This window comes from Hesperophylax consimilis, chromosome 4 (assembly GCF_061612785.1).
Source record: "Hesperophylax consimilis isolate HC1 chromosome 4, BYU_Hcon_1.0, whole genome shotgun sequence".
Classification (NCBI taxonomy): Eukaryota; Metazoa; Arthropoda; class Insecta; order Trichoptera; family Limnephilidae; genus Hesperophylax; species Hesperophylax consimilis.
The window spans coordinates 28,833,889-28,860,340 of NC_142839.1; the positions used below are offsets into that span (position 1 = coordinate 28,833,889).

The 26,452-nt window shown below is 31.5% G+C and overlaps 1 protein-coding gene across 2 annotated transcripts in view; it reads left to right on the plus strand.

Annotated features, from left to right (window-relative positions):
- The first annotated feature begins 1,407 nt into the window (after nt 1–1,407).
- Nucleotides 1,408–26,452, plus strand: part of LOC149424498 (kin of IRRE-like protein 1) — a 267,924-nt gene continuing 242,879 nt past the window's right edge. For both annotated transcript variants that reach the window (XM_089651621.1, XM_089651622.1), the window contains exon 1: nt 1,408–1,487. The gene's annotated coding sequence lies outside the window, so the exon portion shown is untranslated. The remainder of the gene's footprint in view (nt 1,488–26,452) is intronic.

Here is a 26,452-nt window from a genome sequence, read left to right on the forward strand (position 1 = left end):
TCGCATGTTCGACAGGGTGTTTGAAGTTATAACTTGTACATATATATTAAAGGTCTAAACTAAAAACTTACCCTTTTAAGCTGTCATACCCTTAACTTATATATACAATTCCTGAAAGAATGTCCAGTTATATCGAATTATGTCCTAAATCTTGAATCTAAATTTCGCTAATAAACAATTAGTTAATGTTAATTAAGTGTTAATCTCAAGTGACCAACAGGTAAGTATTGTACTGTATATTATCTCCATATATAGTTAGTAATAACATAGTGGAAATGTAGTATATTTTATACTTGTACAGCGCCCTTGAGGTGATTTTGCATAAAAACGGCGCTATAAAAATCATCCAAAAATTATTATTATCATTACATTTATTCCGGTATATAATGTGTACATTACCTGTTAATTAACCATAAATTTGGTAAATCTCTTTTAATCAAATTAAAAAACTTTATTACCGATGTTGAAAATAACGTTTAAATAAAATAAAATTACATTTTAAAAATCAACACAAATACCTTATTCTTATATTTTCAGTAGCTTTTTAGTGCCGCAAATAATTGGTGGTGTATTAATGGTTATTATGGTGACCTTCCAGGCATTTGATCGGAGTTTGATTTTCGACCGTGGCTTTTTTTATTTTAACTTTATGTGTATAAATGAATACATTAAATAATTTATTTAATAATTTTTTACGGTTCTGCGTTTAATAAAAAGAAAATAATAATTACAAACGCGCTTTCTTTATTTTGCGGTTTGTAATTTGCTCGCTTCTAAAGGAAACATTAAAATAAAATATATGGAAATAAGCTCGACTACTTTATGTATAAATGTGTTTACCAGTGATTGGTTGTTTTTCACCGAAAAAATTGACAGCCACCCGGAAGGCGAAACGGCTACATAAAAATAAACATGAAAGACGGGTCCATCGGTTTCTTTTAATTCCAACCACATATTTTTATAAAAATAAAATGTATTATACTTAGATATTTCCCTTTCGTTTGTATCTTCGTTATTATTATAATGAAAAGTGTTACTCTTCCACTAAATTAATCTTCGCTTTATCTACATATATCAGTGTGTAAGACATCGTGATATTTACCTCCTTCACAATCTGCATTGACGTTTCGAAATAATTCCGCACTTCCTCTATTAAGAAGTTATAATTTGTTTAGCGCTCATGCGCATGCGCACTGGCCCTCCCCACCCGGGCGTCCTGCGAAGGGGATGTTCACGGGTAGTGCCATACCACCACCCCTCGCGGAACGTCCTGTGTCCTGCACCGTTACGGGCGGGAATCGCGTGCTCCCGCGGCTTCGCAATACTCCCGCTTGCGACCCGTAGTGAGATAACGTCCCACGTGATTCTGGGCCTTACGACCGCTTCAGTGATAATAAAAACGAACGATGTTTATCAGCGGGCGAAACTTTAAGGTGATTTTTTTGCTATAATTTGTGGTCATGTTTTCGACTTGGATTTGATTGAAGGTAAGGTAAAAGTTTACTTTCTTAATTTATTTTATGCGATTGTAATAATCAAAACATTAAAAAAATTCTTTAGAATTTTTTTTTGTGTAGATAAAACTTTTATTATTTTATAATATAGAGAAGTAAATTTTTACGACAGTAAAATTACTATTATTTATAACTTTGTGCGTGGCATTTTTTAAACGTAATGCAAATGCAACGCTTTTGGGATATAAAAATAACTAACGGTATTACGTTGATCGTCTTTGGAATAGTAATGAATATTTATTATTTAAATAATTAATCTTTATTTAAAATTAATATAGATTTCATGTTATTTTCTCAAGTAATGCACCAAAAAACAAAGTAAGAAATTCCAAACAAGCTAAATAAATGTTTTTTTTTCTTAACGAAACCTTGAAAATTCAACAAAAAAACGATCGTAGTAATTATTAATTCAGAAGTATGTTGTTACCTCGATAATGTATCTTTATTACACTTGATAAAAAACTAATGGTTTCTCATTGCAAATCGTATTTTGATTGCTTGAAAACAATTTTTCTCCAGGGTCCGGCCACTTTCTTATCGTGTCGTATTGTTTCGTCTAATTTCCACCTCTAGAATAGATCCACTGGAGAACTAGAGCATAAAGGCTGGCTACACTTGCCTATTGACTATTGTTTGAAGCTTTTGAAGTGCTAAAAAAATAGGGTGAGCAAGAAAAACTAATAGCAGAACCAGTCATAGTATTGTTTTGAATGAATACGACTAGTTTTCTAGAATCTACGGAAACGAGTCTCCCTAAGCATCTCCCATAAATTCTGAAAGTACCCACACACGTTAATGCAAATGATTTTGTCAATATCACCGATAAATTAGGCTATTATATTTTGCATCATAGAAGAAGAAGATAATATTAACAATTCTTAATGAAATCTCTAAATAAATAAAATTGTGTTCGTTTGTTCAAAATCTTAAATCTCCGAAAGTTCTTCATCGATTGCTTTGAAATTTTGACACAACTTTGCAATCGAATACGAGTATGTTCCACACCTTTATTATGTACATGTCATCTGTGAAAGGTAAAAAATGTTTTTTTTATAAATAAACATGGTCATCTGTTGGACGTAAAAGCAACATGCTCCATTGTTTTTCTATCTGCCCAGACAGTTTGATCCACAGCAACGTGTCTTGGAGTACAGCTAGTATGAAATAAAATAGTAATGGTGGCAACTTGGAGTCGAAACCAGATCCTCTGTCTTACCGAGCCAATACTGATACAATGCCGAAACATTATTATTTTCCGTGATTTTTATCGACCATCTATAAGAATTACCAATATTATCGTCGATTAAAAAGCTCTTCCCGAACATATTTTCAAACTAGATACAGTAGTCCCAGATAGAGGTAGTACGTATGTCATCGACGATCGTCCTCTTCCTTCTCGCATGTCTCGTATGAAAACGAAAAAGAAAAATAAAACTGGAATGATTTCGTTACGTACGTTCACTCTTTGGAGCTACTATAATGCCTAGGATATAATACCTATCCGATTTTTATTTATATAAGATACCCATTATTGAAATCGACTTTTGTACATATTTATTTTTTTAAATGATATATTTATATTTATTATGAACCTTTAGAATTATTATCAACTAAAAACTTTTTTCTTTGACACTAAGCACACTTTAGATTACATCTAAAACTTATAATTTTTAATAGAATTTAAGCATAACCCTAAAAAATCTGCAAGTTCTTTTGACATGAATACAGTATCGACTGTAACGTTTTATGTGTTTTTTTGTCTTTTTATGGTTTATGTTTCGTGTTGAGATTTGTAAATATTATATTCATCGACAATAAATTATTACAATTTAGTTTATAAGCTTCATTAAGTCGGTCTAATAAATTGAATATTATGAGTTTTTTGTTTCAAACTACCCTTACCCTGCAACCGTACAGGTGGCCAGATGTTATGCTGATATTCCCATCCCTAAAATGGCCAAATAATTATAAAATAAACAAATAACATAACTACGTCCATTTATGATGTAGATTCCCTACTATGAAAAACAATATAGATTTTTTTTTAAATCGTAAAATGGGGTGAGTTTCATGTTTCAAATAAAGAATGTTGGTTAAACTTCTACTCCTCCAAAAATATTATTTTAATTGGGTAGCTACCGAGGTAATAATTATAATTCCGTAACCAGCCCCCCTATTTGGAACTCTTTGGGAAATAATTTATTGTATGTTATAAAATACAATGATAATTTACCAACCCAATTACGTATTCAATACATTATTTTAAGTAATAAACAACGCGGTTTTTTTTCTTGAAATATTTTTTGCAAGCTTTGGTGAAATAGTTGACGCCCTGTGCGGACATATTGTATTACCATATAAAATGTATTATTGCAGCCAATAAAAATAAAATAACGTTCTCGTTTTAATATTTAGGTATCGTATTTTATGCATTTTATAAAGATACTTGTGCCATTCAGTCATGTTTTTATTTTATTTTTTTTAACAATACCTAATCCCATCTACCCGAATCCAGTGGCACTATTGCATAACCAATAAGGAACTTGAGTGAAACATATTATAGCAAAAAACACATTTTCTTATGGTTCAACAAACGATGATACTGAATAGTTTGTATGTTTTATTATACATAATTTAACACAAAAGTTAAGTTTAAAAATTATTTTAACAAAGAAATTAACATTTGTAAAAAAAAACTGGTATTTAAGTTAGGGGGTGAACTTTCATAAAAATATATATACTATTACTAGAATTCCTTATTGTACATTCAGTGAAATGGGGGGGGGAGATTGGGTAGGGTTAGGTTTGAAAGTACCTGACTATTCAGACCTGGTCACTAAACATTGTTAAAGCTATTTCAAGCAACGTCTCCATTCTGAATAATGGCCTTTCACCATAGCGATATCGAGAGTAAAAAGGTATCTTCCAAGATTTCCATTAAAATGACAACCAATCGTTTCAATCGTAAATGGAGCAGATGTGTAACACAAGAGACTCGGGAAAAATGTGTTGCATTTTATTTATAAATCAAAAATATTTTTTACATAAAGTTCAATAGATTAAAAAATTAGAGCCTAAAACCAGGAAATCGGTCTACAACACCACTGTAACATCCCACCTGAACACAAGTATAATTTTTTGAGCAATAAAACGCAAGTTACAAGAATGGAAATGATTCGGATCAGAGGTTTGAGGTCTATATTGCGCTGCAGCAGATATACAAGGATAAAAACAATCTAACGCCAGCTTAATATTCTAAGTGTGTGGCTATGTTTGCTCTATAATACCCTAGTATTTATACATTGGTTAAAAAATACAATGTTACCAGATTATAGGTTATAAAAGTGTTATTTTTAATAGTAAATAGCTATCATACGGGAAACTGCAAAGATTTTAGGCTTCCTAAGACAAATTTATCGGCAACACAAAATAATATTTACTATAAAGATTTCAAAATGTTCAATAAACCTACTTTAAATGTTGAGGAAGCCAAAACTATTTCAGTTTTTTTTGGGTAATGTCTCAATGTTGTAAAGTCCAAATAATAGTACGTAGGTAATAAAATATTTTTACAGTCGTTTAGTATCGATTTACAATAGATAGAAAATGTTAAATTTTATAATAATAAAAAAATATTGCACATATAAATAGTATTCTTGTTGATGAAACCGTACCAGGTACACATACACACTCTTAAAAAGTATGTAGATTCGTGCTTTGCTCTCTCTTCAAAGCCGCTTAGACTGTTCAAGATTGTTTAATCCCGAGAAAATCAAATATATCAACTCAAACAATTGGTTGCATATAAATTTACTTTTTAATTTAATAAATATCATTTTTGAAAATATTAATACAGGAACATATCCAACAAAATTCACTTAGATTTCGCCGGTTATCCCATGTTTTTAGATTATATCAATATGGCACATTATGACTTTTTGCAAATTAGTCGTTATATGCCAAAAATCGCTCGAGTCAATTTTGTCCATACTCTACATTCTGCATTTTGTAGTGCTCAAATCTTACCTTCATTATTTTTTAACACGTCAAATCACATACCGAAGTTAGTGCACTTTACCTCCGGACACCCTGTATAAAGAACATCACCCCACCACCTTGTCTTTTTTTATGGAAAAAAGTCTGAATTTCGGAAAATGTTTTATTTTTATTTTTTACTCATACTATCATGTATAATCACCTCCAAAAGTAAGTGCCCTTTACCCCCGAACATCATGTATAAAGAACAGTCCCCCCCCCCAATCAGACTTTTGCCTTATTTTAAACCGTAAATTTTTAAAAGTAAAAGTCCATTTTGTACACCTACTTTCATAGGAATGAATTTCATAATTTTTATGATTTTAAATGTTTATTTTTGGTATGAGTTAAAGTCCATTCTGAAGAACTTGTCAATTTGTACACCTCTCTTCTAATAATAATGACGTACTATCCAAGAAAACTCGTTCGTCTGTAAGTCTGTAGCCGGATTCCTCGGCGGCCTCTTCGGAATAACGAAGCGGTCGCGCCGTTTGCGCTCGTTGCAAATTTATGCGGCGTGATCCATCCGGGGGAACGACTCAATTTTTTTCCTCCGCGGTCAGAATACCAACGACGACCAATAGTGTTCTTGAGGCAAACAAAATATTGTGCCGTTCCGACGGATGCCCGAATGGTGTTGATGCCCGTGGACGTGCCTTTATTTGTTCCCAGATGTGGCCGCCGGGTCGGGTGCCATTTGTAAGCCCGCTGCTATGCGCTACCCGAATGACAATTACGAAAACAAGCACAATACAGGAGTCGTGTGGAGGGTGTTCCATCCTACGAAAAATAAATCAACGCGAGAGAGTGGGGTTTGTTAAAGAGATGCTGCTTGTGTAGTTCCGTGATAGCGCCCTGTTATTTCAGAATATATGTAGGTAGTTAGGTGAGTTCATGATATATTTTGTGTGTTCTGTGGCACAATTTTGTCAACTTTAAAGATATGGCTTTGTTTTTATGCATCATTAGTTTGCCTTATTATATAGGCCACTCTGTTGTTTTATTATGTAGTTGTGTGAGTTTATTACATTGTATCTAGTATCCATTATATTTTAGGGTAAATTTTAAAATATGGGTTGCTGATATGACTGTTCGTGTGCGTTATCAGTATGCTAAATTTAGTGGCCTATATGGAACAATGATAACGCTCTTTAGTTTTTTTATGCAGTTTTGTGGGTTCGTATATAAGTTTCGTATGTGTAATAGTGTGTGGAACAAAACTGTTAACTTTTTAGTTTGTGGGTCGATGAAATAACTGTGTTTGCATATCATTAGAATGCTTATTTATATAAGTTGTTCGTGTGGCTTTGTGATATCGCTGTGTTGTTTCGTTGATATGGTTGTGTGTATATCTTAAGTATGGGTCGATGTTAAATTGTTTTTAAGTCGTTTGTGAGTTTAATAAATGTGAAAATTTCTTGAAAACGGAAAAAAGAACTATTTAATATCTTCACAGAAAAAGTATTATTACACGTTTTTGTAAGAATTACTGATAAAATGTGTAAGTATTACGTAAGATTACACATCTGCTCTGATGATGTACACTATAACACTGTCTGAAATGTTGGCTTAAGATGATGTAGCGCAACAGGACATAATACCCCACAAATATTAAATCCCGATAAGAATAAAGTAATATGATAAAAAAAATTAAATCCACATTTACATTTTGACGGTCGAGGGATAAGCTGAAAATTGCTGGTTTAAATCCCGGCGTGCGCTAGTAAATTTAATTTAATTAATTTGTGTTATTTCACAATTTATTCATTTAAATAATATAAAGTAAACTTGCGGCAGAGTAGAATATACTCTCATTATCGCCCTGGTGTAAGAATTAAAACGATACTTGAAATGGCTTTAGCCGTGTTTAGTGACTATATCTGAATATCTAGGTACTCTCCCACCTTCTTCTTCCCCGTCTCCTTCCCCTACCCACAACTTTCAGCATCACAACATACCCAATTACGGATGCCATAGTCTCAATGGCTACAGAAGGTAGGAAGCAGGACTCTTGTATGGTATTCATGTAAAAGCAGTGACCTTTTTGTAAATATTATCAGTCAAATATTATGATATTTTCAAGCTCAGTGACAAATAAATGTTATCATTATTATTTTTTAAATTATTCTTACTTAATCGAAGTACGTATTAACTAATATTGAAGAAATTAATTAAATTAATTAATTAATATTAATATTAATATTGAAGAAATCACAATACTTGATTAAATGATTACGTGAATCGAGATACTTTATTCGTGAGATTATAGGAAATCGGAAATTATTCACGAAAATACTTATTTATTTTATTAATTGGGGAAGTAAGCTCCATTCAATGGGAAGAAAACTGTAATGCGCCAAGACATTAATTTGGGCTTGGGTGCCAAGTGTTATTGTTTTACAAAAACTACGTGTTTTCTTTGACATTTGCAACATGGCGCCTACGTTTTTTTATCAAATTTATGAGCAAACGAAGAGTTGGGGTAGATTATCATTTTCCTAAAGTGAGAAACGAAATTTGCTATTAATTGCAAAGCGTTTATTTAGTGCCAGTGTTTGAAGCTAAAGTTGGTTGTATTCTCTCTGTAGTTCAGTTCAAATTTGAGAGTTTTTAGTTACCTAACAGGCAAAACCTCCCAGACGCTAATGTGTATACTTCTGCCTGATTCCATACAAAACCAGGATGGCAAGAAATGCGTGGCTCTAAAATAACTATAATATATTGATTAGTTAATTTTTGGAAAACCACTGTACTTTGTTATGTACAAGGCGTGTAAGTACGTACCTGAAAGATTTAAGTTCGGGCATAGAGTTAAAAAGTAAGATATAGTCTTTTTAAAATAATTTTTTTTCCATTACACATCGCCACTGTGTGATGTGTCAAACATTAGTTGGTGATTAGTACCGTAACAGACGAGACACTAAAATATGTGAATGAAAACTTTTTTTTTAATTTGAATATATTTTATTTAACTACTGTGGAAAAATACCGATTGTGTTAAAGGCATCTTTGTGTATAGAATTAAGCTTATTTATCCCTATTTTTTTGTGAAATTGATCAAGTTTATTAAAATATCTACATTCTTACTTAAATTGTCCAATACTTTCATTAGCCTGTCTGTAGCCTATGAGCATAATCTATGAAACCCTTGAGAGTTAAATCAGTAAAGGTGATACAATTTTAAGTAGGTTAGAAAAAAGATCTACAAAAATGGCCGGACCACCTAAAAAGTTTTAGAAACACTGCCGTAGACTATTCATGTGTTACATTAGATGATAGTTGAGCAGTGAGCAGTGATATTTTTAACATTTGTCGAAAGTGGTTTTCATGGATGATGTTTACTACAGCCAAAAAGATTTATTTTTTATCCAAGTAAATTAGATTCATTAGACGCCTCCAGACAAGCTTGAATAACGCACTTGAGCCGCTCCTAACTGGCAAGATAGTTAATAAATACTTGAACATTGATAAGAAGGCCCGAACACATATAGTCACAATTGATTTCATTAACTTTTTTTTTAAGAAAAATAAACATTCCCAGGTTACGAATAACCTGACAATATTTGTTAATCTCCTACTACCACCACAGTGAGCGGAAAATGTTGCTTGTCTCGTGAATGAGGATTTAGCCAGCCGAGGAATTGAACACACTACGACTGGGTGGGACCCAAACGCAATGTCAACTCCCACTGTGCTAATATTACAAAAAAGCGTTATTTATGTTGTAGCTGAAAACATTTTTTTTTAAATTGATTTTTTGTTTGAAGATTTTCAGGAAATCTGAATCAGCTGAACTGAAATTTTGTGAAAATCTTCATACATTTTAATTAAAAAAATTAAAAAATCGTTTTCACGTGCAGTATCAGAAATACCATTTTTAATAATATTAGTACTCTGATATACCCGAAAGTTAGGAATCCACACTGATTGAGGTCACTTTGTTTTGCACATTTGATTTCTTAATTATTTATTTGTCTGTGGCCAAAAATTTTTTTCAACAATATTCCCTAGACTTATTCTCTTATAAGGGTACTAAAATACTCAAAAAATTATTTGAAGATTATTTATGGATAAATCTAAAAAAAAACACTTTTTTATGCTACATCTTTTTGTTGGTATTTAAAAAAAAAGTGTATAAAATTCCATCAATCGCCTTGTTCAATCACAAATTTAAAATTGAATAGTAATACAAAACGCGCATAGAAGGTAGGCCCTGTGTGCGCGGCCAAAGAGGTTCTTCTATCTTCCCTGTTTAAAATTTTAAACTATTTTAAATTGCTTTCCACCCCAGCGGTCGTGCCAGTCCGCCTTTTCCGCGGAGGCTTTCAACAGCCGAGGGTCAACCATGAAAGGCTTCTTTCACCATCAACTGAGCATCGTTACTCCATACACTTTACACTACAACCTAAACACCCTCACGCTTCACTCAACCAAGCAGGGTCGGAAAAATAATTCATCTAAGGAAGGCAACAGAAACAGCATTCACTGAATGATTATTTTTTTTAAAGGAAAAATATTTAATTATCTTATTACGTTTATATACCTACGAACACACTGTATTGACTATTTAACGTTTTAATGTGATATTGGAATGTCGGCTTATTAGGACGGGTTGTTTCAGACAACTTGAAAATTTCTTCAAATTTAAAAGTAAACTATTAAGTTCTGTGTAAGTTCTCTTCAAGTTTTGTTAATATTTCAGTTTTGTCGAGTATCTGAGCTATAATGATATAATAACAGAACTTGAATAAGACATTTACAGAACCCGAAAATGAACGTTGAAATTTGATGAATGGTTCATATTCTATGAAACAACCCATCCTTAATAAAAAAAACTGTAATTAACACAATGTAGATATTATCTTGAATGACAGGCCATAATGAAGAGACACCGAAAAACCTTGTACGCTCATAAATCTCAGTCATATTGATTTTTTATACTTAGGTACCGACTAGAACAAGAATTATTCAATTTCTGTGTGATTTTAAAATCGAAATGAAGCCGCCTATATATTTTCCCTCTTCTATGCTGTGTTTTTTATTAATTAAATACATCGATTTTCTTTTTCTCACTAAAACATATTTTCTAAATACAACGTTAGCTCTGATGTTTTCTTCTACACCTCTCCTTTCTTGTGTGAAATTAATATAATATTCTCGCAAATTTACTGACCACACGCGCATGAATATATCATATATGCGAACTTCTCACGCGGATCAATGTAATATTAACATAATTGGTAGGCGTTAAGCTTACTCTTTTTTTTCCTGTTGTAAGTTGGCGTGATGTGGGCGACACCTACTGGCCGGATAGTGAATTAATTAAATTGCAGCAGTAAAAATAAAATACCGTTATAATATTGCATTATTAACATGGCACGGTTATATGACATGTTAATCAAATCGATGTTTTTTGAAACAAAACTTGTATGTAAAGGAGATGTGTTCGAATCTAGGGACGATTTTACAAAATTTAACTCGATTGTCCATATTCTAGTAGTTGGCGTGACCCATAATCTACATAACGCACTGTGAATTGATTCAATTGCAACAAAGGGAAATAATAGCCCATAGTTAATAATTTGCATAACGCTGTTAAATAGCACGTTATCCGAAGTAATGTACTTTACATAAGCAGAGAGCACTTTGTTGGTACAGGCGATTTGTTTCAATCACGGAATAAGTTGCTCCAACAAAGTGCTTGGCATTGTTTTCTCAACAATAGGGATTCAATATTTTGAAAATAGAAATACCTGTGGCGGTACCAATAATATGGAAGGATATTTTTATTTGTACAATACCATGTCGAAGCAAGCATCCAGTATGACGTTTATTAGCCACTGTTACGAAGGTTCAATCTATTAAGTAGACAATAAATTATAAATAAACTATATTATAACACCATACTACGACCGTTTTATTTGTACGAGTAAATATATAGTTATAATTGAGAAATGCAGCTAGAAATTTTTTTAGATGTTTTTAGATTGAAAAGGAATGTTGATTATTTTTTCAAAATAGGTATTTCTACACGAGAAACCAATTTTGAATATGTAATAAGAGGCAGAAAATAACGTAAATATTATCAACTAATTTAATTTAGAATTTGATAAATAACAGATGAGTGCCATTGTTAAAGGGCAGTGAAAGCATTCGGGACTAGAGGCACAGATGAATTAAACTGAACCCGTTGGTATAAACGCTAAATGTTCTATCATTGTGACATATAAAAACACACAAAACTGTCTCCCTATATTTATAAGGTGCTTCAAATTTTATCGACTTGGAATTTGTTTTTTCAAGAGCTCAAGGACTAGGACAAAGCCACAAAAGACAGCCGATAATGCAGATGAAAGTTTCTCTTTACTTTTTATAATATCTAAAATATATCTTCGTTTCATCTTAGACACATTTCGACAATCTTTTTGTTTATTGTTTATTGCGGTATTTTAAGTAGGTACATAGTTATAAATGTCCTAATACAATCCTTATATACACATACATATAATTATAGTAACACATTTAAAATGAATCAATCACATATTTTCGTAATTTAATTTTAAATGTTTTTACGTTTTCTTCTGATTTTATTTCTTCTGGTAGCTCTCCAAATATCTTCAACGCTCCGTACATTAATGACTTTTGACTCTGTGTTTTTTTCCTGAAGGGGAGTCTCAATTCATTTCTTTTCCTCGTCTCATGTATGTGTTTGTTCTGTAGTTTATCAATTTTTCTTAGGAATTCACTAGACGTATGGCCATTGATTATCTTGTAGATTAAAAATATGGTATTAAAGTAAATAATTTGTTTAAATGACAAGATATTTAACTCCTTCAACATGTTCTTAGTTTTTGTGAATCTATTTTTCTTCAATATATTTATTTATTTCAATATATTATTTTCGGTCAATTCGAATAGATTTTCAGAATAACTTATTTGCGTTTTAAAATTTTCTTATTTTTCTCCTTTCTCGTGACAGCCCTGAGCGCTGATTGCCCTTGCCGATAACATCGCCCGTCTGGGGCAAACTTTCAATTTATTCCCATACGGATCCATATCTCGGGCTGCAGTGGAAAGGTAAATATTTGCCGCCGTCGAGAGGCGGCCGCAACTCATAATTTTCATTTTATCTTTTAAGGCAAGCGCCAAGACTACCTCGCCGCCCCGCCTTAACCCGAGGTTCATTTCTCGTTGTTGACTGCCGCGTCCCGCGCGGGTAGCTCTTATCGCCTTATATTACTTTTTTCCAAGTGGAGCATGTGAGATTTGACAAGACATCATGCTTAATTTAGAATTCTGGAAATGTGTCTCATATGATTTTCAAGGAAAAAATGCGATGTTCTAAATATAGCCTGTTTGACAAGTAAGAATGTTCTGGAAAAGTGATGTAATTGAATTTGTTTTTCTTTGTATTATTTCAGAACTAGAAGGTACAGTACAGAGAAGAAATAAATAATGGGTAATTACATAAGAACAGTTTATCTCTGCGTGTGAATCAGTAAAAAATCTTAAAAATGATGGTGACTTCACGAAGTGTGTGCAGCTTCATTTGTCAGGGATTTATAGGTTAACTTTACAACATCATTTCGTTGTCATCATGGGCCTTATAAAAATTGTACATGACTCATATTGCTTGTTTCACAAATTTGAACCCTTCGTACAATAAGATAATAAAAGGTGGCGATGCTCGGTCAACGTCAAAAAGAAATTATGAGTAGCAATACAAGTAATTTAGTCGCATAAATTTCTTCCGCGTAAATCTCACATCGTTTGATCTCATGAATATAGTGCAGTTTCTTCCTAAAATACTTGTTCTGTGCAACACACCTCGAGTAATAACCGTATTCCATATAGCCTGGAACACATGTCCCAGCAAATTGGTCAGTATTATGCACTCCCAGTGGCGCATGGCGTGCCCCTGCGAACAGTGCTTAAAGACTATAACTTATAGTATAATAACACGTATTATAATATACGCCGGCCACAACAAGTACAAGTATGGCGCTGCAGTCTGCAGTCCATGCAACAGAGGAACACATGCAAGTCGGCCAGTGTTCTAATGGCTGCTTAGCATATCCTAAAGGCTATAATATTACACACATCCGCCTGCTTTTGCTTTGTTGGATTGGACACGCATCCGAGATAATACGTAATTGATTTGCAAAATTAATTAAATATACCCAAAATTAAATGAGGAAGTAAATAATATTAATGAATATCAATGAAATATGACACAGAAAAAAAAATTACAAAATAAAATGGTTACGGCCGCAACTAGAGATAATCCTATTAATTCTTAAATTGAAATATGAGATCGTCAAAACGAACCAAATTTAACTCTTTCTCAGGAGCTCAATTGAAAGAGTGTTTTACCGGTAAGAATGGGGAGCGGGATTAATTTCAAACAAAATTTACTTGTGTAAGCCGGGATTCGAATCGAGAGATTCTTACCCCTAGACCACGGAGACGATCAAAAATAGGAAAGGTGAAGTTTTTTTTGTAATCATATTGGGGGCGCCTTGGACGAATCTCATTGAAAATGTATCAAGATACTTGTTTTAGTTATTATTTAAATAAAAAATCACTTACTTTGCACGGGTATTCGAGTGAACACAAAGGATTGGACAAATCAATCACATAAAAAAGATACCACTTTTTATACGATTGCTTTGCATTAATTCACTTTTGTTAATATTTTAGTATTGAAGATTTTTTAAACCAGCATAACTCGGATTGGCATTCGAGATCCATAATAACCTCACTGCAACATAAATAATACCACTAAAACGGCAAATTCTCATATTTTCTTAATTGCTGATATTTTTTTTAGGCGGTTTTTTTTCATTACAGATCAGAAGAGTGTCTTTTGTTCGTACACGGAATTCGGTAAATGATAACATATTTTTAATAACTTGGCCATGTGGAATGGATAATAAAATAGGAGTACCGTAGGGATCAGTCCTCAGATATTTATTGTCATAATCTATATTAATGACATGGTAAAAATATTTTCAAAATGCAAAGTACCACTTTATGCTGATGATACACGAATATACACAAATGGAGATAACTATTGAGGTAGCCCTTGAGGTGATTTCTCACGAAAACGGCGCTATATAAATTAGCCAAATATTATTATAATTTTGAAGGATTAATAAATATTTCAATCGATTAACTAAATAATGTTTGAAGATGGCAAAATAATGAACTTAAATTAAATACAAAAAAGACAAAATGTATCATAATTGGACGTAAGAAGACGTACGGTGAGAGCAAAATTGAAATTGATGATGAAATTATTGAAAATTTTACTGATATGAAATACTTAGGAGTTATATTAAGTTCCAACCTTGCTGAGCATTCGTGCAAAAGAAAATTGGAAAGAATATTTCTTTTTTTGGAAAAATTCCTAAAAAAATCCGGAAAACTACAATCAATTTATCCAACTCCATTAATCCTCAACATTTTGACTAGGTACTGCTCAACAGTTATTTTATTTTATTAGTTAATTCATTATTTTCTAATGTATAAATGTATAAAGAACAACATAAGTGGCAAATTCTCCAAAATAGAGCAATGAGAATAATACTTTTGCGAAATTGATTTTCAAAAGCAATTAATATGTTAAATCAACTATATTGGCTAACCGTGGAACAGATTATGACATTTAATGCGATGATATTCATACAAAAAATAATAAAAAAACATTATACCAAAATATTTTTTAAAAAAATAATGGAAATGGAAATTCGCAAACATAATACAAGAAGTGAAGGAAATTAGCTTCCAATAAAGGACAAAGCCATTACACAAAATATTTTACTGTACAAAAGAATACAATATTATAATGCGCTGCCGGAAACCATAAAACCTGCACCGAACGATAGATTCAAGCTGGTTTGTAGGAGCTATATTTTTTATACTGGTTTTTTACAGACAATCTCACTTATGTGAGAATAATTCTGTAATAAATACTCAGTCAATAAACAAATAATTACAACAGTTACAAAAATCTACTCGGACATAGGATAGGTACATTGATTTTTGTACTTGTACATCCAAATGATGGTCAAAATATTTAAAAAAATATAATATTATAAAGATATATGGTACAAAAAATTTACAAAAAAGTAACAGACAAAAGAGACACAAATAGAGAAGCAAGGAATGCATTATATAATCAAAAGCCGAACATTTTGTTCCGAATCCATATAAATTATCGATGAAAATGTCTACTTCAGCACACAATCTTATTAAATAGTCGACACATTTGAGTCAGAGGGCTAAAATAGGCGATATTAATTTTTAATGTATTCAGGTGAAACATTCTACAGCGTTTTAAATAATGGGAGTTGGAAAAATTTGTTTCAATATTACTAAGACATAATGCAGAATCAAGTTGTTTTATGTAAATATATTAGATCAGTCAGTTGCCTTCTAATTTGAAGTGTTTTCATCTTGAAGTATTCAAGGCGTACGTCGTAAGATCTAAGATGGTTATGTAGACCACATTTTTAATAAAACAGTCTTAGCATTATTTTTTGTATGTTTTCATATTTACAGAAATGTGCATTCCAACTAGTGCTTCCATATTCAAGTTTACTTCTAATGAAGGCACTATAAAGGGTTAAAATCGATTGAGGGTTTGTGAAAGGTTTACAGATTCTGTGAATAAATCCCATAATTTTAAGTGATTTGAACTTAATATCATTAATGTGTACATCACATTTTTTTTAGAATCAAGTGTGATTCCTAGATATATTATGGTAGACACTTTATTTAAAAATATAATTATAAATAACATAGAAAACTCTTTTCTAATTTTATTTAGAGTAAAGTGTAACATTTTTTAATATTTAAGAGCATACATTTTACATTTATTGAGGGACAAAGGGCACAAAAGAAATCAAGAATAAATTTGATGAAATTGGGATAGACAAGAAGAGACAAAAGAGAAAAAACGTCTAGAAGATGCAAGAAGAGCCAAGAAAAGAAAAAAGATACTAATTGGACACTAGAAACTACAATAATTGACAAGAATGAATAGAAGAGGGGACGGTTAGAATTATGTAAAAACAAAAGATTCATGATGAGCCAAGAAGAATCAAGACGAGCCAAGGAGGGGCGACAAGATGCAAGAAGGTGCAAAAAGAGGCAAGAAGTTCCAAGAAGAAAAAACGAGATAAGAAGAGACGAGATGAGCCTTGAAGGGGCAAGAAGATGCTAGAATGAAAAATGTAAATGAACTACCTTTAAATATTAAGCAAGCTAAAATTCTCACTTTTGTAGGAAATGTAATATTACTAGTGTATTTTTTTTTTAATTTATTTAAAATTAAATAATATAATTATTAAGTTCTGCAAGTATTTTTTGGTTTTTGTTATTGTTACAGCTGTTTCGGCTTTCAAGGCCAAAAAATACTTGCAGAACTTAATAATTATATTATTAAATTTGATTTTAATTAATTTTTTTAAAATTAAATGGAGTTCTACGAATTAAACACAAAACAATAAATAAATTAATTACTAGTGTAGTTTTAGAATAGATTTAACGTCTATACATTTTACAGCTAAATAAAATAAACTTTAAAAATAGGTATGCTGAGCCAAGAAGACTATAAGATACCAACAGGTACTAGAAGAAAAAGGAAGGGTCGGTAAGAATTAAGAAGATGTAAGAAGAGCCAAGGTGAGCTAAGAAAAGGTAGGGGTAAACTAGAAAAAACAAAAAGAGATAAGGAGAGCCAAGGTAAGACAAGGAAAGCCAAGAAAAGTCAATAAGAGCCAATAAGAGACAAGGTGGACCAGGAAGAGCCAAAAAGAGGCAAAAAAATGAAGAGGCGAGGTGAAGAAAAAAACAATCAATTATTTTATTCCTGCTCTTCCTAAATTCTAATATTAACTAATCAGGAGTCCAAGTATACAAGTCCATTTAACTCCAACCACCTTCCCATTCCCAGAGCACACGCTCCAACTCATAACAAATCAGTGCCTCCTGGAGTACCGGTCACACCGGCACAGGAATGGTCTTGGCTGGGGTGGTACAATACTATCGTATCGAGTCGTACATATATTTATTGAATTTAAATGTCAAAAAAAATCACCGTTAATAGGTAAGAACCTAAAACAACAATATTATGGTTCCATGATAACTCAACACAGTGACAATTTAACACACTTTTAAAAATTGATATAAAATCATTAGAAACGATGAAAAAAAAAGTTTTTAACTTAAGTTAACTTAACCTAACCTAACCTACTTAACCCAGTTAATAAAGTTTTTGTTTCATCACTTTTCATGACTTTATATAACTTTAAAGATGTGATGAATTATCATTGTGATGATTTATCCGGTCACCGATGAGGTTATATTAATGATGTTTTAAAATTTAAAACCTACATGCAGAATGCAAATTTTTAACTCCATAAAATATATTTGTAGTAAAATTAAAAGCGTGCTTGTTCACAATTTTTATACTATAAATTAAATAACTTGTAATTTAAATTGGCTAGTTATCAGAACAACATCAAATTCCCAAAACTGAACACTTAACGTATTCATAATACTTTCCTTTTGGAATAAATCATATAAACAACCACAATTTAAAGATATCCATTTATTTCATTTTAAATTGAAAAATTAAGCTTCAATGAGAGATCAAGTATTATTTTTCTAAATTCCTCTTTATATTTTTCTTTATTTCAATTGAATTTGGGAGCCACCGCTGGGCTGGAGCCCACAATACTTGACAAACCTACTTAATTTTGTCTAAAGGAGGACGGTCAGTCTGATCGTAAGACGACTCGATGTGGAACTTGCTGCCGTCATCTGTTTTTCCTCCTTCATATAATCCGTGCCTCTTAAAGGTCCGCATTTATAAATACAGCCTTTTTACAACCCCTACCTTAACCCGCCTCACTCCGGTGTCTAACCGGGTGGCGCCATAGCTCCCCTGCCCTTTACACTTTACTGACAGCGGCGCTCTTGTGAAGCGTCACCTAAAAAAAACTGTTTTTGATAAATCTTGCCTGTTTTAATTATTTTATTGTTACTTCATGGTGAGGAACAGCTAATAAGATTTTTTAAATTTTATATTTCACGAGGAACATGTACTAATAAGAATACTTATATTATATTTTAAATTTTACAATATTTTTTCTCATAAATACTTTTTGATAAAAATTATTAACTGTATGACAAATAGTAAAACATGATCGTAATAATTGTACAAAAATAAACTTGTTATTTGCTCAAATGGTAATATTGTGAAGTCATCAAAAAACTGATTCGTGGCACAGTGCAAACTGTTTATCATCGTCAGAAAGCTTTCATATCGATGATTTGCCGCCGGCGCCGGCGCCATGATTGTAGGCTGTGTTAAAGGCCTACAGATAAATTTAATCGTTGATTCTCATTCTGTTTTTAATTGTTTCATTACATGTGCGCTGGTGTATTTTCCCCTCGGCGGGTTTGACCGTTGTGATTTATTCCTTTGAAACATGACTGTTTAATTATTCCTGGGCATATGAAAAACTGTGTCCTACTGTATAAAAGTATTAAGCAATTAAGCCATAAAGACGGTCTTTATTGTTATTAGATCATAGGCAAAATATTGATAATGACGAAACTTAACGTTTGTTCAAACACAGTTGTAATTAATTTATTTTAATTTTAAGTCTATATTTTTAATTTAAATTTATTTTAATGTTATGATTTTTTTGTTTTTCTTCGTCGACATTATTTATGTTTTCTATAAATGTATTATGAATACTTTTTGTGTTATAAAATGGAACTTCAACACGGGTAAGCCACCCAGTGAGGCCAACATTACTAAATTGTAATAAGAAATGTAAAATATTGTACCAATTAAAATAAATTAAATCCACGAATAAAAACGATAACGGCTTTTAAAATCAACATACTGTTAAAAATGTAACTGCGTGATTATTTCCCAAAAAAATATTAGTCATCTTTAATTTATCAATTAACGAATACAAAAGTTTGTTATCAGGCACTTTGGTTGTGTTCTGTAATAATAGATAATTTTTACTATTTATGTTTAAAATCACCTCAAAAGTTCGTTAAAAAATTAATAAATAAATATTTGAACATGTGTTCACTATTAACGCAGGTGGCCTTGTCCTAATAAGTGTAATAGAGGGGAATCGAAACTATTATTATTTGATCAGATGATGTCAGATAGTTGGTAATCTAACCAAAAGAAGATCAGCACCGTTTAGATCGATTTAAAGGCTAATTTAATTTTTAAAAGTCGATCGCTTTATAAATTTAACGACTAAATAATGTCTACTAATACTTTGTGTTATATTTATACATGAAACACAATTTTTTTTGAAATACATAATTTTTTATGTGAATACCGCACAAGAATTCCAAATACTCCCAACCGTCTAGAGCCAGTGAGACTATGGCATCCCCAATTGGGGTATGTTGTGATGCTGAAGGTGGTAGTGAGGGGGAGATGTTAGAGGAGATGAGATAGAGGAAGGTATGGGATTACCTGGCCATTAATATATGGTCACCAAACACAGCTAATACCATTTCAAGCAACGTTTTATAATAACGAAAGTACCTACATAATAAAAATGATGTATTTCTGATTTTAACTGACTCAAACGAGAATTTCCATGATCATTGCTAAAAATAAAACATTTAATTTTGTGTCAATATAACTTACAATATATAAATTGAAAGACACAAACAAAAAATTACTAATGAAAGTTTTTGCGAGAAACCTCAAAACTTTTAACTTGCAAGAAGTGCCCTTCAACATACAGAAAGTTTTATCGTAACATCAAAACATATTATTTCTATTCAACACAAACTAGCATTGCCGTAATTCAAGAGAAGGCTTTATTGCTTATTAAACTTCAGTGGAATCGATAAAGCTAAGAAGTAACTTTTAAGACTGGCATAACCATTATTCCGTCAAATTTATAGTAGTTCCTATGGCTATAGAATTGGTATCGTAAACCGCTTGGAAACACCATTGGCGCTAGTCTAGTGCAAGTTTTACGTAATATTCTTGAAACTTGTCTAGGGTTGTAAGTACCAAACGAACGAGCATCACAAATGTCGAACTTTCCGGATATAATGCCTTAACACTTGAGAAAAGTTCAACCGTCCATGTGCAAGTGATCGAAGGAACATAGCGTCATATTGATTTTAATCTTATAAAGTTTTTATCTATGTTGTTTGCTTAGCAAATTTGCATATTTTTAAAATCACAATATTTAAATGGAAATAATTAATACAGCATAACCAATAACAAAGCTTTGCTATTCCAAATACCCTATAATAATAATTAAACCTACAACTTCTGACATTTTCCATAAAATCTGATGGCAACTGCATGAGTTGTGAGCCTTGGTTTTATTTCTTGCATTTTAAAGGAATTTATGTGAAATGTAATATAATTTATTTTACATTACTAAATTATTTAATTTTTACCTGTTACCTATTTAAAAAATAGATTACAGTATTATCCACTTTTTATGTAATCACGAAAATTTTATTTGCTAGGATTAAATGAACTCATATTATATTTCACCAACTAACCTAACAACGTTTTTTGGCATCCGGAAAATTACTTGACTGGGCTGTTTTGTTGACTGAAGTGTTTTTGTTGTTTGTAATTATTAAACTGTACATACAGAACCTACTTTATCGGACATTTTTATCAAAATTGATCAAAATACAAATTAAAAACACCGTCACCAAGTACTAAATAAATTCAATTTTCGACCGTTATATGCCAATATGCTACACTAGCACCTCTAATGGCTAGAGTTGTTGATATTGCCACTATTTCACTGAAGTTGGACAAATTTTTGATATCATAGGCTATTCCTTGTGCTACTTTCCACTCTCATATAATAATCAGACATTTATGATTTTGGTGTTTCATTGCAAATTTCCATATATTTTTCGTTTGAGTTACAATAGCATAATATTTATTATAATTTAAATCGGTTTAACTGAAACAATAAAGGGTAAAAATACAAAACAGCCATGATATATCAAGCAATAATTTTCAGTTTTACGCAGATCAGTTGTATTTGCCAATAATATTTTAGTAAATAAGGTTGTTTTTTAATTACAAACTAGATACTAAATATACCTGAATTTTACAAGGGAGTAATTATTTTGCTACCTGTAAGCAATGGAAATAAACGTTTGAACTAACTTCATTATACATCATTGCTTCGAAAGTACAGGAGAAAGACACCTTTATATACGTTTCACTAAGTATCTCATACCAATCCATGGATTCAAAATTCATTTTTCGATATGGTTACCAAAAACTAGTGGTACCATATTTTTAGTATAAATAATACTTCGTACCAACCTCTAATAATAGTGTTGGTAGATTGGCGCAGTCTACGTTGTAGCTTCCCATGCGGTGGATAAGAAGTGCTCTGAATGAGTGCACTTGTCCCCTCCCATGAATTTTTCCGTATTGCTGTGGAGGCGAAAGACTTTTATTTTGGTGTTGTTTTTATTATTTGTAAACTTCAACTTATTCAAATGAAATTTTATTAAGTTCACACATAGTTTTGAAAAACAGAAAGCTAAACAAATGCAAAACAAACCTAACTAAACCTGACCTATTATTTTATGATGTTTCGTTTTGTCATTGTTCTATTTTATCTGGTTACAGTGCAAAATATGGTTGACACTATTATTTTTATCTGTAGGGTGCAAAATTCAAAGATTCTTATGGATATATCACTCTTCTATCTCTTAAAAAATATTGTCCTGGATTTTTTTTACTATCGATTTTCTTAATTGAATGCATGAATAATTTTTAATAATCAGAAATACTTTTTTCAGCTGTGGCTTTATCTTTGATTGTAACTCTGATTTAATTAATTCGGATTTGTTTATAATTTTAGAAAGCACTTTATCGAAAAATATTTTTAATCTGTTTTTTAAAATGACATTTGTATTCGTTTATTTTAATTTCTTATGATTAATCTTGACAAATAACGTCAGATTTTGTGATTTATTGTGGGTAACGTGCCATTATCTATACTAGAATTATAATATCGCACAGTTAGTATGGAGTGCTCTAACCTACCCTAATATATGGAAGTGAGGCATGGAACTGGCAGAGAAAATATGAAAGTATACTGAATGCTGTAAAAATGAGATCCCTGAGGCGTTTGTGTGGTAAAACCATGTGTGATTGTGTGAGAAATGTGAAGATCCGCAAAAAGTGCAAGGCTGATGTAAGCGTAATGAGTAAGATCAAGGAAGATCAATCAAAGGTTTGGGCATGTAGAGCGAATGAGCGAAGAAAGAAGTGTAAGGAGAATATATGACGCAAATGCGAATGATGCTCGGGACGCGCAAGGAAGACATGGCACGATCAAGTTAATCAGATACTTGAGTCTGGCCATGTAAAGAGTCAGAATAATAGAATAGTATGAATGAGCAGTGACAATTCAACACACCTTTAAAATGTGATATAAAGTCATTAATTAAGACCAAAAAAAAATTTTAAACCCTACCTAACCTAACCTTACCTACTTAACCCTGTTGATAAATTTTTTGTTTCATCACTTTCCATGACTTTATATAACTTTTTAAAGATATGATGAATTATCATTTTGATGATTTATCCAGTCACCGTATGAGACGATGTATGAATGTGAATGAGGAAAGAAGTGTATGCCAAGACCGAGTTGTTTGGCGGTCCATCTTATCTGCCTACCCCTGCAAGGAAACGGCGTGATGGCTAGTTAGTTAGTTTGTTTTATTACGGGTACTCGTTAATAAGTAAATATCCATGAAAACGTGTAATAATAATATTTTTACAATATTCTGATAGCAAAAAATAATATTAGGAACAAAATAATTGAAGAATAAAGCTCTCTGATTAACTGCGATTTAATCTGATAACACTGGCGTGTGACCAAAAGTCCTTTTTAAACTTTCAACCTTTTTTCAACCCTGCGTTTGTTATCAGGAAATTTTTTTGCCCAAAATAAATAATATACATATTTATATTGTTTAATTATTTACTTTCAACTTCACAATTTTCAATAATCATTATATTGATGAACTTAATTTTTAACGAATCATTATTTTATTTTTTATTAGTATTTTTTATATTATATTTATAATTATTTATTGCAGATCTCGAGGGAGGTGGTGCGATACCGCGAGTTAGATATAAAACAGAAAGTGTTACCAACCTTAAAGTGGAACTAACTTACCTGTGTCACTTAAATTCTTACAAACGTTCAAACTTTTTTTTAAATTGAATTAAATTTTTGATTTGAAAATTTCAGATTTTATTCTCGCTCTAAAACCTTTGTTTCCAATTGGGCTCACGATTAACACTTTTCAAGATTTTTTTTTATTTGTCTACCTATATGCCGGTAATCTTATATTTACTTAAAGTTCAAACCCAAATAATTAATTAAATATTTAAAAAGATATTTTTTTAGTTCCAGTGATGCGACCAGTGAATCTCGTGAATTTAGAATTACATCGTAAAGTTAATGCATTGACGGCGCGCTAAAGGGCTATTTGGCTTAAGCGTATAAAACTCCTGGACAAAAAACTTTTCGAAGGAAAGCTTATTTATTTTAAATGCTTTGTAATATATCCCTTTCTTTGCTTTTAACTTTTATGTGAACAACGATTTACACATACATACCTATAATAATAATATTTGGCTAATTTATATATCGCCGTTTTCGTGAGAAATCACCTCAAAGGCGCCGATGCTATGCATGTATTCATCGTTTTTCGTATAATGTGATGAATACATAAATCAATAAAATAACCGAAATACATAAAAAATACACATATACCTACTTAAGATATAAACTTAAAAAAATATCTATGATATGTTATAATAAGATTTTATATAATTATTTTAGGATTTTATATAAAATATTTGTACTTAAAATATAAAATTAAAAATATTTTAAAAAAATTGTTCCCTTTGTAATGGGGAAAATTAAAAATAAAATGAAAAACAAACAATATATTTTTATTAAATAAAAAAGAAAGTTTATTTAAGTAAATTGATTATTATTTTATTTTTTTATTCAAAATTAAAACTATGAAAACAACAACTACGTGAATAACACCCCCATTCAAACAAACATAGCTTTTTATTGGGTACATCTTCTTCTTCTTCCTAGTACTATCCCAACTCATTGCCTAGGTAGGCTGTTGGGGTCGGCTCTTCTCGTTCTCAGGTTATAGCTTCTTCGGTTCTGAGTGTCGCTTTCATCTAGGCCGTTTCTTTGTAGGATTTTGGAGCATTGGGTCATCCAGGAGTTCTTTGGTCTACCTCTGGATGACTGTCTTTGAAGCTCTATAGACATTGCCTGCTTCACTGTGTGGTCTGGTGGTCTCCGTCTTATGTGCCCATACCATCTTAACTGTCGTTCCTCTAGCTTACTGTTTATGTCAGTGACACCCAGGCTACCACGAATGCGTGAGCTTTTAATTTTATCTTTTAATGATACTCCTGCCGTCTATCTAAGCATTCGCATTTCTGCTGATTCGAGTTGCCTAGAGTAGGAGTTGTACATAGTCCAGCATTCGGAGCCATACATTATCGCGGGTCTAACAATAGTCTGGTATGTCTTTCCTTTAAGTTTATGTTATTGGGTACATCTTGATATCAAAATATAGATAGATAATAATAAAAATGAAAAATATATTTTTACTGAAGAATTATCACTACTTTGTTATCATTTATGTTTACAATTTAATAGATTTTTTAAAAATATTTTATAAGTCTTTAAGTAAATACCTTTACGCTGGAATTTTTTGAGAGTTGATTTAAATACCGGAGTAAACAAATTTAAAAAAAATCTACTTTGAATAATTGAAATAATATTTTCACAAACTTCCAGAATTACATTTTCTCTCAATATTTGCCCAATTAATAAATACCATTCAGAATCTACGTTAACTTGAAAAGCGATCCCTTACCTGAAATGGGGCTGCCATCACATCAATGACATCACAATTTTTTTTAAAGGATTGGTGTAAGAATTTGACGTTTCAGTTTAACCAGTCGAACGATTTTTGGCATATTATGTCATATTTGCAAAAACGTTTTGAACGATCGTTTGCCATAAGATGCCAAATTTATAGAATCTAAAAATATGTGATAAACGGTTAGATATGGATGGATTCACTGGCTTTAAGCCGAAGTAAGCAGTTTTATATATTTCGTTATGAAAATTTTGAATAATGTTAATGTTTTAATTAAATAATATGGTAAATTTATACATAAATGACACATATCGCCCGAGTGGTTAAAGAGAAATTCTTTCAATAAACCTTTTATACTAGCCTCAAAATTATTGTCAAGCATTATTTTCCGCTAGCTCCCTAAATTTCATTTCGCTTCCAGAGTAATTACAAATATTGTTCTCAAAACTGAAACTTTAATACGCAGCTTTTGGGAATTAGTAACATGCGTTATTATTAAACCATTTGCTAATAATACACCTTGTTAAGGGTGATTTTTATATTTTTACGAAAAGTTCGAAAATAAAAGCGAAATTATTTCGTGAAAATAAAATGTTTCCAACTTTAGAGAAATAAGTAATCCTCAGAGGACAAAATGCTTGAAGTTAAGGCATTGTGAAATAAAGCCCAACTCAGTTTGCTTCTCAACATCCACTTGAACCTTTCCAAAAAGTTTATATATTTCCATTAGTATTAAAGTTGAATCAACTATGTCCATGCGACTTTGCCGTGAAAGAAAATAACAAACTTTTGTTAAGTACAGGGATATTATTTCTTCGCCAAGCTTCCGACTATAGCGTTAATCATAATTGATTTATTTTCCTTTGGGTTTATGGGAAAAATCGGCACCTATAATTTTATACAAAATTGCAAAA